General features: G+C 35.8%; 1 pseudogene across 1 annotated transcript; it reads right to left on the reverse strand.

Annotated features, from left to right (window-relative positions):
* Nucleotides 1–4,480: 4,480 nt before the first annotated feature.
* On the reverse strand, nucleotides 4,481–6,424 carry LOC147489264 (U-box domain-containing protein 52-like; annotated as a pseudogene). Its single transcript, XR_015202298.1, has 4 exons — nucleotides 6,320–6,424; nucleotides 5,707–5,798; nucleotides 5,079–5,493; nucleotides 4,481–4,972 (listed from the first exon to the last, which is right to left on the reverse strand). The product of XR_015202298.1 is annotated as a U-box domain-containing protein 52-like (transcript).
* Between the last annotated feature and the right edge of the window lie 7,348 nt (nucleotides 6,425–13,772).

The following is a 13,772-nucleotide window of genomic DNA, read 5'->3' on the forward strand; positions in this document are numbered from 1 at the left end:
TTCGTCCATTCAAACTTCACATCCTTCTGTGTCAATTTAGTTAAGGACGACGCTATGCTAGAGAATCCTTCTACAAAACGACGGTAATAACCTGCCAATCCCAAGAAATCTCGACGTTAAGAATTTGGTTTCGGATAAATTTTCATCTAACTACCGTTAACAGAGCTACAGGCCATTTCTGGCACTATTACTCTGACGGTCTCTACGGCTATTTCGGGCCATGGCAGGCCCTCATATCGACGCCAATCCTATCACATCCCAATTCCGCTAATCAAATGAAACTATGAAACGCGATAATCGCAAAAAGACATAAAAGATAAATACAAAAATAGTAACGGTGAATTTGGAGACAGAAACAAACCCTCACAAAGATCCAAATGTTTGCCTTTTATTCAACACAACATCGACATTCCGCCCGCCAACAACATCCGCTTAATATGCTCATAGAGTAGCATGAAATGCAAGTAACATTTGCTATGAACTCCATAATGGTTGCAGTTTTTTTTCAGGAAGAATGCCACCTTAATAGCTTTGACAACCTTTTCTTGTAGTGGAAGCAGCTTATCTCCCCGCTAGACTATCGTAAATTGGAGCATATGACCCTTTAAGTACCTTAGATCTTGATCCCTTAAATCTATAAACCTTTACAGTAAGTCTCCCTTTTCCTTTTGTAATACCAAAGTGATTATATATACGTAATGTACTTTTTTAAAACGGAAATTATATGAGGGAATCTAAGAAATAGCACAATAAATGCAATAAAGTTATGCAGAATATTATAGTTAGTTCGATAATCGATGATAGAGATGGACTTCATGTCTAAAAAGCAATAAAGTTACAGAAGATAGCACATTAAGGTTTTTGAGAAAACAACTAATAATAACAACAAATAAATATAAAATATCTCCATCGATTATCTACTTTGACACATTTGAGCTTCAATCCTACAAACAAAGAAAAAAGTATATGTGATTGAAATGAGTCAAGAGTCATGTAGAATTGTGGTAAAGGTCAATTTGTTTGAAAATAAGTAATGTTTAAATACCTTGTTTTTTTATCTTACTTAACTCTTTTAGATGGAGGTCTAATGACCTAAGTCCGATGTTTCATTCAATCTTCAAATCGAAAATTCCTTTGACAAATAAGCATACAGAGGATAAGTGAATGTCTAACTATTTATTAAAAAGGGAAACATATAAAATTTAAACACATACCATATAAGCTTTTCTTTTGAAAGTTTTATTAGGTCTTTTTTCTTATTTGAGGGCCTGAGGAATGTCATTGAACTTTGCCAAAAGAATCTGTACCTAGACAAAAAGAGCATATTAAGAATAAAGGGAGGAATAAAGGAATATGCAATTTTTTTTTTTGTATAGATACTTTAAGTAATTTGCAGTAGGGGTAAAAGTAAATGAATACCTTTTTCCTTCATAAGAGTTGAGTTGTTCTCACAAGCATGTTGTCGTAGTTGGGCTTGGAAGGAATCATTTAAAATCAGTGATGACTCACACCGAAAGTGTATATTAAGAGGTAAGCCAATAAATATAAAATGAATGATAAATAGGCATATTATTGGTAGCTAGTGTAATAAAATTGAACGCGCCCAAAGGTTGAAACAATGAAGCATGTATCTAATAGATAAAACACAATCATAAAGAATAAGTTTGTATATCTATTTACTGCTCAATTTCTTCTTGTATTTGGTGTGAATCAAGATTGTAATCCATCCTAAACCTTATTAGCTGTAAAGCCATACTTGCCTTGACTCGATGTTGTATTGGTTGATTTTTATCTCAAACACTATCGGGTTCCAATAATTTCATCCATTATGGCCTTAACAGTTTGGATACCATCGGCCTACTCCAATAAATGACAATTATTCAGTTACAATGGTGTATTTTGTAAATCATATAGATCGAATGCGAAAATTTTCAGAAGAATGCGTTGTAATGGTTTTACCGATTCGATAAGCCTAGCCAAATCAGAAGCTGGATGTTTTAGTAGCTCTTCTGCTTCATCGCCAAATATAGTTATTAGGGTACTTTCTGTGTCATCTTGAATGCGAGCTTTCAGTTGATACCTAGCATACATTTTTATTAGATCAAAATCATAAAGTCGAGAGAAGTATTAAATGAATATCTTTAAAAAAAAAAGAATATGAATACACACCTAGCATCTGGAGATGGAATAGCATTGTTGCAATTATTGCACCAATAGTGATCACCTTTGGCTATAACTTTTTTCCGGCAGCCGATTTTGGTGCAAGACTTATAGAACGGTGCATAATCATGAACAATATCATTAATAATTGCTTTGCATGTGAAGACTTGTCCTTGTATGGAATATAAGTATTTTTGAGCAAAGTAAAATTAAATATGGTCGAAAGGCAAATGTAGAGTAAACTTACAAATGTAATCTGCATTTAACATTTGAAGAATTTTATGGCGTTTCCTCGCTTCTTAAAGATCTGTCCTTCATATTACGCCTAACTCGATGGTGAAGCTTGTAGCACTCAAATATTTCTTTCTTTGAAAGTGGAGCAGAAAAATATAAAATATAGTTATACTTGATCAATGGCTAGTTAATAAAAGTGTATATTTTATTTTAAATAAGTTTTCGCTTTTATTAGATCACCGCTTACGTAATTCTAACACTTCTGAATTTCCAAGTTGACATAGAACTGGGTTGCTTTTGTTGAATTAAGGAAGTATTGATCTGAAAAAGAAAAAATTTAAGAGTAAAAAGGTTATGTAAAAGAAAAGTGCTATATAGATTAAAAATCTAATATAATCACCATAATAGCTTCCAACAGCTAGCTTAAGTGACAACCAACACCGCACGCCGCTGCATAATAATAACATTATCCATCAATTGTATTGCATTTTCCCGTGAGATTTATTTTCAGTTCGGTTCCATCGCATAGATAATATATTATTGTGTTAATGTATAGAGTTGGTTATGCATTTTTAAATTCTAAATGAGCATATGGAAAAGCAAACCCTGCTATTCTTCAAGAAGATCTCTTTCAACATGAGGCCTTTTCTAAACATCAATTGTGAAACACCTTCAAGCATACCATACACATCTGAAAAACAATTTGATGAAATAGTCATTTCTAACGATGTTTTTAGAATTGAAAGATCTGCTTTTTATATCACGGCAGCTTACCTTGCAGATTTTGATTTTCTTTTTGGGAGCAGCCTAATTTTTGTTAAACTCAACGAAGTCAAAATTATATTTTGGAATTTCAGGGGTGTGCTCAGAAGATCCCCTAACAATAGTATCCCATCCGATAAGTATAAGATATTCGTGTTGAACGGGCTGAATGAATCTGTTCTAGTTTGAACAACACGTTTTCAATGTGATATACATGTCCTTCGTGAAGAACATTTAAGAATGTGTTCGAATGGTTCTTAGGAACAATTGCTTGAATTTGATTTCCCTGAAAATAATTAAAAGCAATTAGGCAATGTCATAATGGGGAGAATTCAATGTAACGGAACATAAATGACTTATACGAATTACCCTTTCATCAATCAGACAACATCAAATCTTTTTCTTCTTCTCTTGGGAGTCTTTACTGCCTAATGTCCATCTTCTCGACACCTAACTTTAATTTTACACCGATGAGTTTTGTCAGTTAATTTATACAATGGAACATATTCCTCTGTACCCATTTGTAACGTGTACCTAAAGTGCAATGAATTAGTTGCAAGGAAAAATAAAGCGACAACATGCCAAATTTAAAAGTTGTAACTTAAAAGTTAGGAGATTTAGAAACCAACCTTTTTGAGAGTGATTTGGGTACTTGTTGTTCTTGGTGATGACGTGATAAGAGAATGGAAACGTATAAGAAGAAGAGGATTTGAAAATGTAGTTTTTGAGTATTTATAGTAACTATCATACCTGTTACAGGGTAGTTAGGAATGTCAGTGCATGAAGTAACTGAATCTGTATTCTAAACGGTGTGTAGGATGTATCGCTTTTAAAATAGATTCAACTGAGACCTAGATTCTTGGCTTTAAGGGAAGTGGTTGTGTAACTGTTTATAAATGAGAAACTTGGCGGTTGAGCCATTTTTTTATTGCATGAAAAAAACGGAAGAAAAAAAATTAATGCGGGAAAATATTTGTAAGACGTGTAGTAATGTGTAATTCAAAATTAACAATGTTAAATAGCAGTAATGTTTTTTTCAAAAAGATTTATGATATATTTTTTTGTCAGGCAAACCTCTGTTGAGCTTTAAAAGCAATGTTAGCGACGATCTTTTTTTTTATAAAAAGGAACTTGAAAAAAAATAACGTCAAGACATTCAAAAGGAGACTGCAATAGAAAGAAAAATTTGGGATGGAAGCTTGCAGTTCTATGAAGAAAATGAGTGTCAGCTCTAAATTACCACCCTGTGTAAATGATTTTATTATAGTTATATCTGTATGAATTCAAGTGAAGGAACAAAGGCTAGATTGTTATGTATGTCAGAACGAAGTTCCAGTATCATAGATCAACAATGACGACAACAATATAGCCTTGTCGAGAAAGTATATATATCAGACTTGGTTCCTAGTATGCCTGTTTTTGGTACTCCTGGGTCTATGTAAAAAAATGTCCCCGCTGCTGATGTCATGTGATATTGAGTAACCGTGTTGGCCACTGAGGGTGGGAACAAACGTGCCAGCCCAACGTCAATGATCTTGGTCACATGGTTGTGATCTAGGAGAATATTGCTTGGTTTAAGGTCCCGGTGCACCAGGGGCTCTGGTTTTGTTTGGTTAATGAATAGAAGTCCAGTTGCATTCTCGGCTGCTATCTTGAATCGAGTCCACCATGGAATCGTAGGTGTCCCTCCCTTCCTAAAGAGCCTTTCTTCTAAGCTACCATTGTCCATGTACTCGTAGACTAAGCATCAAGACTCAAGAGAGGCGCCGAGCAAAAGAACCATGTTTGGATGTCTAATGCAGCTTAACACTTTCACCTGCGTAGTCATGTTTTTTCATCATGAATACAAAATTTCGTGGTAAAGACATAAATGCATAGTTATTTACTGATGCTACCACCACCGCTAGCACTAAATATGTTACCTCTTGTTGGAATTGTTTCATCCCTTGTGCTGCAGCCGATCTTCAGACCTTAATGGCAAATGGTGTGGGATCAAGCTCAGCTCTATAAACTGTCCCATATCCAGCTTCACCAATCTTCAGAGAATCTGAGAAGTTATCAGTACCAATCTTGATCTCTTCTATGTCGTATGTTACTGTTTGGCAAAGCAGTCAAGACTTTGGTTTTCGCTGCTGCTTCAGTCAGAGCCTTCATCTCGACACCCTTCTGCCTCTTTGTCTCCAGTTCGGATATCCTTTTTGATGCTGCAGCAGCTTCACTGGCCGCCTGCGTCCTCGCCTTTTGCATCTTGGCAATTGCAAGTGCTGCCTATTCAGCTAGCTTTGCATCCTCAAACTTGCGAGCTTCATTAATTTTCCATCGGTGAAACTCTACAGCCTGATATCAAACATCACAGATACCATTTTTCTTAACTTGGTTTTGAAGGAAATCAAGAAAGGTCCATGCAAGCTTGGCGAGTCAATTGTAGTTAAATGTTGCAACCACTGATCTTAACTTATATTTGGTACTTGGGTTATAAGCAGGTCCTCAGTTAGAAACTTTTGTAGATAAACAACATATGATCAGGTGTTCAAAATGAAGAGATCTTACCTTGTGTCTAGCTGAGACTGTTTTTTTGCAGGCTGAGCTGTACATGTCCATGGTTTGCTTTAGCTCCATTTTTAGTCTCCTCATCTCAGACTCTATTTGTTGAAAGGAGGATGTATTTATTAGTTATCATCCTTGAAAGTAATGGACAACCTATCTAACTAAAATCAATAACATTGCAAATTTTTTGGCACATATTGCAAATAACGCATAAAAATAAAATAGAGAAAAGCAACGTACAATAAACTATTTAAGATTTAAATCAAACTGAAAGTAAAAGTGAAATTAGGAAATAGGAATCTTACCTCATCCATTGTGGTTGCAGAGATAATGGAGAGTATGTAGGGGGAGAGACTAATTAGAGGGAGAAGTAGGGGGTGAGACATTTAAAGGATCTTTCTTCTTTGACCAAGGCAACATTTAAGATTAAAACGGTTTCCAAATCTATTGAGAATTCTCATCGAGTAATGAAGATTCTATCGGTGTGTGACGTGATAACACTGGAGTTGCAAGGGTTCTTTGTTGAGTACTATCTTACTGGCATGGGAGTATACATTAATTATGAAGGGAGCATATATAATTTTCCCGCGGAAGATATTTGATGTTTCATACTCACCCTTAGATCCATGAAGTTGCTTGCATGATCTTTCACGTTCTGACTTTATAGTCCGGCAACTGGCATGGACACCAGAAATGCATGAGCAGCGTGGCCAGTGGTTGTCATGAGGAGCAACTTGTAAGTCTTTAAATAAGGTTGCGGACACAAAAAACAGGATACTCTCAAGCATTTCATACGAATCGTGGGAACCGGTGTGCGAAAGGAATGCAATAAGAAGATAATTGCATGTTGGAACATTAGGGCAAAGTCGCGGCGGCAACCAAATTTCAATTGAGATTAACACAATGGGCAAGGACTTCATGACACTGATGTATTTGTTTATGGATATGTCTATGGCCTAAGGGCACTGGTATCATTGCCCTGTCATCGAAAAAACTGCTCCCGGATAAAGGCCGGTAATCAAGTAATCCGATAATAAATTTTTGACAATATGAAGCCGCAGGCCATAAACCAGAACTATGTCAATAGATCTTCAGATGACTTATGGTATGCGGCACGATAACCTGGTAGTTTATGCATATCGGATAGCTGAGATAGTGTTAGCCTCAAACTAAATACATCCATAATATGGTTGTAGGAGTAGAGTAATGTTTCTTACTTGAGCGATGCCAATGTGTATCGATGCAATGATTTTGTTTAGAAGGGTGCTGGTTTTCCATCGTCTTCTTTTTAACCATCATTTAAAGTTGAATAACAATGACGGCAATAGCTAGACTTGAATTTAGTTCAGTCTGAAAACACTGTTCATATCTCAGATTCTGCACAACCTTCGACTCTATTGGCCTCTTTATCGTCACAATCGATTGTTAATGGAACAAAAGGCAGATGCGACAACTTGTATATCTTGAACAAACTGCACAAAGTTTAAAAGTAATCTTTAAGCACGTGAAGAATATAAGGAAAAAATGGAGACAAATTACATTTAAAAATATTATCACATTTACAAACCTCAGACTTGCGGACCAACTCAAGTGGCGTGTCTATTGTTTCAGCACCACACAAAAACAATTTAAATCAACTTTAGAGACAGATAAATTGCTGCAACACCACTTGTAGAAGCTGAAATTGGAAAAGGACGAAACGATAGGAAGTAAAAGCTTGATAGTCAGCACTTCCCAAGTAAAGTTCGATAGTCAGCACTTCCTAAGAAAAGTTAGAATGGCTGACATTGTATGTTTAAATTCATAAATGGAGATATCAGTACTAAGGATAACTAATAGCATACGACATAAAAATAAATTTATTTTCCCTCCTCCTTTATCTGGGCTTGGGACCAGCAATGCAAAACGCATAATGCATTGGCGGAGTTAAAATTTTTTGGTTAGTCGTGGATACCCTCCCTTTAATAGTTGTTTTTCTAATTGTTTGAGCGTTTGCTTTGTTTACAGTAAGAACTTCTTTGAAAAAACTAAAGGCACTCTTGTAATGTACCAACAAAAGGAAACAATCACAAAGTAAGGCTAAAACGCAGGCTATGTCGGGGTGGAGACCACAAAGACACGTTCTAAGGCATGTTCAATTTGTACTATCACGAGTATTAACTAAGAATCCTAGACATATATAGGTTTTAGGGGGTCTAATAGAAAAATCAGATAGGAAGACAATATTGTGAATCCAATGGATTGCCCAAAAAAACATGCCTCACAGGATATCTCTACTTCATAAATGTTTATATCTTTGTGGAGAGTTTTTTAAAAAGTAAAGCGTGTGGGAGTGGTGGGGATGATGTATACCTAACTGCAAATATTAACAGTGGGTGGGTATCCCGAACTAACCATACTGTTTATTTTAAACGCAGTAGAAAAATAATCATAACATTTTATTGTACATACGAAAACCAGGGAGTGAAAAACAAAGGAATAGCGATTCATTGCATGATAGCATGACGACACGAAAAGAAGGTCAGTGTAAAGCATCCATAGTATCATCATCATCTGAAAGTAACACGTCCCGATATACAATATTTCTAGTGTAAGTTCCGCTACGTTTAGTTAAGGTTCCATTTTTGACTAAAATCTTGATGTTATTTCTTGAGATACACCTCGACAATGCAACGTATAGTTGGCCATGAGTGAAAACATGATCAGGAAGGTATATACCAACATCACGAATAGTTTGTCCTTGTGATTTATTAATAGTTAATGCTAAAACTAAGCTTAATTGGAAAATTGTTTCCTTATAAAAGTAAACGGCATGTGTTCGCTTTTATTTGGCTCGAGAGGTATTCGTGGTATAAACTCTTTTTACCTCCTCGAATCGCCCGAAGGGCAATCTCGGCAAAGATATATAGTATTATCATAGAAATGAATACATATTAATCTAGTTCCATTACAGAACCCTATAGTCGGATTAATATTTCTAAGAAGCATGATTGGGCATCCCTTTTTCAGAGTTAATTGATGTGGGGGCAGGCCACCTGGTGCAATAGAATTCAAAAATTCTTGTTGATATAAGTTCCTCGATCGATCGTGGAACAATATCAAATGAGTAGTAGGTTTTTCTTGTCCGGGAACATGTCTATAATCTGATTATTGAGTTTATCGACAACATCATTCCTCGGTGTTAAAATAGCCCTATCAATAATGTAATTACTATTACATCCATTAAGACTTCGATGAAGGATAAACAAAATCTATTAGATCATTTATTGACCGAATCACTTGTCGAGGGCAACACAATGTCATCGAGCAATCTAATCATTCTATCATCATCAATATAAGGCTCGTCACCATTTCCCACACGTAATAGAAAATCAACAAACCATGGATCGGGTTAGCACGATATTTTGTGTTAGAGAAATTACTTTTACCTTGTTCCGAACCATGACCTAACAACAGAGATCGTCAATCTCTTGAGCCCTTGTAGAACGCGGAACAACGAGGGAAGTGTTTGACGGAAATCACCTCCAAGAACAAAAAATTTTCCACCAAAAAGGGAGGTCGAGTCGGGTGATATCTTTTAAGGTTCTATCAAGAGCTTCAAAAGCGTGTTTATGAGCCATTGTTGCCTCATCCCATATAAGTATATCTGCACAACACAAAAGCTTGGCAAGTCTTGGAGGCTTACCAATGTTACATGTCGACGGAGTAATCTATATTTATTGGAATGGCAAACCTCGAATGTGCGGTTCTACCCCCGTAATGCAATGGCGCTATCCCCGATGTGGCTGTCGCTATAGCAATATGATTATCATTCCTTAAAGATGCAAGAAGTGCTCTATATAAGAATGTCTTCCCCTGTACCTCCCCGTCCATCAATGAAAAAAATAGAATGTTTTTTTTTTCTTTAACAAATGAAAGGATTTCATCAAAAGCCATTTTTGTTCAACATTCAAGTTTTGAATCGCCATAAGGTCCCCTTCGAAATTTGCAAAGATCTCTCTTCAACAATGAGCCTTGTTAAATCAATATCCTCGTCAATGCCCCAATAATGTCGGGTAAATCATAATCGATTAATTTTCTTTTGTTTCTCATTTCAAAATATCATCAAGTTCCTTCCGTAGACGATTAATAAATAGTTGGGTATTTCTATTTCTATCATTTGTCGAAGCGTAGTCCTCGATCATAAATGGGTAGTATTCATTCCAAAGTTGTCTTACTCCACTTGGCTGACAATAAATTAAGATGGTAGCGAACAATCGTCTTAAAGAAAGAGGCATATGTGTACTTGCAGCCTCGCTTAAACAACTTTTGATGCTGTCATCATCTTCAAGTAAACCCCTTTTTCTAGCTGATTCCTTAAAAGTGCCCACATGCTCACCATTGGCTGTAAGTAAATCGTTAAAAGAAGTAGGACCTCTGACATGTAACAATAAAAGGCGCAAGTAATAGCGTTCTCCTTCCATAGGAGAAACAAGGTAATTCTTCCGATCGTTCTGCGATTGCGACTTCTACGGAACCATTCCCTACGAGTTGAATCCCAATAAAAGTATTCTGGAAACTCCAAATACAGATATTGGCGTGCTTCCTCATTAATAAGATTTGTTGCGAAAAATTCTGTGAGCATGGTTTTCAGCCGGTGTTCATCATCTAATATATCTTCTATAAGTTCACCACTGTAGTAAGTAACTTGTTGTCTATTAGGTAGATGTATTTGCAAGGCTATAACAGAAGGAAACATGCCATTTAAAGGGAACTTATATAATCGCCAAAAAGCTTCAGGTGGGCAAATCCATCTTGCATTTACAAATTGTGTTATCTCATCATCACTACCAGATGGTTTACTACTAACTCCAAAGCGACACCCGATCAGGTCCTTTATAAACATATTTATACAAATATTTTACTGAAGTTATGCTGGAACAAATCTCCACATTGATATGACAATTATATTTTAAGAGAAGATAAGGATTGTATGGAACAACATTACGATTGTCTAATGTGTATTTTCCAACACTTATATGCCTTCCATTATCACGTCTCATATATGTAGCATATGAATCAGTACCATGTGAAGTTGAGTGTGAAAATGACTTAGGAAATGCACTTTTACATCTACCATTTTTCATACAAACTGCATTCCTATTAATAGTTCCACATGCGTTATGCATCATATGTTTTGTAACAAAGAAGATACAAATCGGGGATCCGTGATCGATCCGGAATTTCAGCGAAAACAATCTTATCTATATCTTCGAGATTATTTATTTTATCATCTTCATGGAGGATGATGAGAAAATGAGCATGTGGAAGGCCTTTTTTGAAATTCTATAACATGAACTTGTGCAATCACTCTACCTAATATATGTCCGTTAAATAAATCATGTTTAAGTTCCCCTAAAATAGAATGGAATGTTCGGTGGCCACATCCGGTCTATCTTGTGTCATGAGGGTCTAGGTCTAATTCTCGTGTTATTGCATGCCAAGATGAGTTACATGTGACGCTTATAAATAAATCTGGTTTTCCATACCTCCTTACCAACGCCATTGCATCCCCGATATCGGTGATGCATATCCCGAGGGCTACCCAGATGAGACGGTGGAAGTATGATCCTTCTACCAATGTTGCCTAGTTATCATAAGTGTAAATAAGTTAGTTTTCAAAAGATAAAAAGTAAAAAAAGAGAATGGCAATTAGTTAATAATATGAATATCGGAAGACAAATATAATGCACCTGCAGATGTTTCCCCTGCATTTAATGCATCTTGAATGCCTTGGTACAGTTCAGCTCTAATATTCTTTTGATTATCCCGATAATACCTCATTTTCATTGTTTCAATTTTGGCCTTTTATATCAACGACAAATTGTTGCGAGAGAAGACGACACCCCAAAAGGAACAATGAGACCTCCATGGGGCTTAATCTGAAAGATGTAGAAACATGAGCGATTAGCTCATTAGATATATGGTTTTGTCAAAGACGTTGTTAACTCTCTGAAACAACTATGAGTTTAAATTCTATAATTTGTTGTAATTGTTTGATATGTCCTAAACTCTGATGACAGCAAGTTATAATGCAGTAATCCAATTTGATATACAACAACAATGTATTGTCTCTAGTATTCTCGACGGCTGTGTCAGTGCCCAACTCTGAAAATAAATAAGTAGGTCTTCGTGAAATGTCATGTGTAGTTTAACAATCTGTTTGTAGAGCGTGTTTAATATAAGCTTGTGACTTAGGGCTACGAGCGCATGAAAGCAATAAGAGGAATTAGAATTCATATATAAACTATTAAAAGAATTGAGGGCATAAATAAATAAATAAAACTTATACACACTGATATTAATTGTAAGAATGAATATTAACGAACTATCAATGAAATAGTCATTATACAGCCCAATAACAAAAAGACATGTCAATCCATAAAATAAAAAAGAAAGAGTCAATTACATTATCTAAGGTTTATGCAACCAAACACTGGCGAGCAAAGATTTTTTTTTAAATGAGATAGTTGAATGACATTTCAGTAAATATTATTAAATGCATGGTCGTATTAAGACATTGGAAACATTTGATATGAAGACTCGCATTAGCATAATACTTGGTAGCACTCATAAAAGTACAGTTGCTCATTGAGAGACGATAATGCTGGCACAGCAGTCCCATATGCCAAAAATAATTCAAGCCTGAACAGTAGTGGACAAAAGAATGGTCGGGACGACATCTAAAATGTATTTTGCAGGGCTAAGCTGAGAATAAAAGTGAAACACGGAATCTGGCAATTTGTGCAACTATCAATAACTGCAAGGAATTTCATAAGATCAATATAACCTGTATAATGCAATTTCCATAAGTTTCATAAATGTTATTTTTCACCATAAATTCAATCTCATTGTCTATCTGAAAACAGTTAAAATTCTCGTAGCTCGAAAATGGTTTATTCAGGATATTTGCTTTATAAATTTCCATGCAGGAAAAATAACAGATGATCCATAACCGTTGTAGTTTTTATGGTTCTAAGAGTGTCGCACATGATGTCAAGAAACTGTGAATAGCTAGTGCAGAAGACAAAAATTTCAGGGCTCGTATTGTGATTCTATAGATATGGCGGAGATACTTTTGTGAATGAGATGTAAATCTGGGGAAGCTAATTTTGGTGGGGGTATGTTCCAACAGTGGGATCGCCATTTGAGACAGAAACATTTCTCACTAACATCACTTACTTAGCAGAGAGTGGGTATGAACTTTGAGTGATATCCAGTAAATTATAAAGCGCATTGTTTTGTTAGAGTGATAACAGGCAAGGTCTCAAGGACTGGTTTCCTGTGGTAAGAATTCTGAAGGTTGTACATGGTTGATGAGCTTTTATGTTTTTTCTTTTTGGTCAACTGTGCTAAAAACAAATCCTTGTAAAATTTTGCTAGGGGCAGTTTTATTTTATGTTTTCTTTCATCTCATTCAAGATTTTCCTGGCGTGAATTATTTTCTTGCAGAAGGGGTCATTACAACACTTGGTAACTAATAGGGGCAGAGTCTATAAGCTAGTCCATCCGTTTGTTTGGAATCTTAATTCCTAAAGTTAAAGAGCTTGCAGTGACTGGTGAAGTCTTTACAATGAGTGATGGTTTGGCATGCAAGATACTCTGCTGAAGTGGTCTTAGATTGTTGTTGTAGTCCTCTTTGATCTTATATTAGGTGAAGATTAAGTAGAGCATGGTGTGTAAAACCAATGCACCAGGTGCAAGCATAAATGAAGAACAAAGTCAAACAGCTTAGGTTGAAGTTAGTTATACTGTACGAAAGCCTAATATAGTTGATAGTTGGACATATATACATGTACTGTGGGCGACAACATCTAAAAACTGTTTAATAGTACTGCCATAATGTCAAGGGTATCTGTTCCTGTGAATACTGTTTGAAGTTTTGAAGTCTGTTTATATGAGCAATCTATACCATCTAATCCGGTGTTTCGGCCATCCATCTTATCTATGTTTGTCAGAACGGTTTAAGGTTTTGAAGTCTGTTTCAGATGTAAGAGCTTTGGTTTATATAAGCCTCAGCTTCTAATCCC

The sequence above is a fragment of the Coptis chinensis genome, chromosome 7 (assembly GCF_015680905.1).
Source record: "Coptis chinensis isolate HL-2020 chromosome 7, ASM1568090v1, whole genome shotgun sequence".
Lineage (NCBI taxonomy): Eukaryota > Viridiplantae > Streptophyta > Magnoliopsida > Ranunculales > Ranunculaceae > Coptis > Coptis chinensis.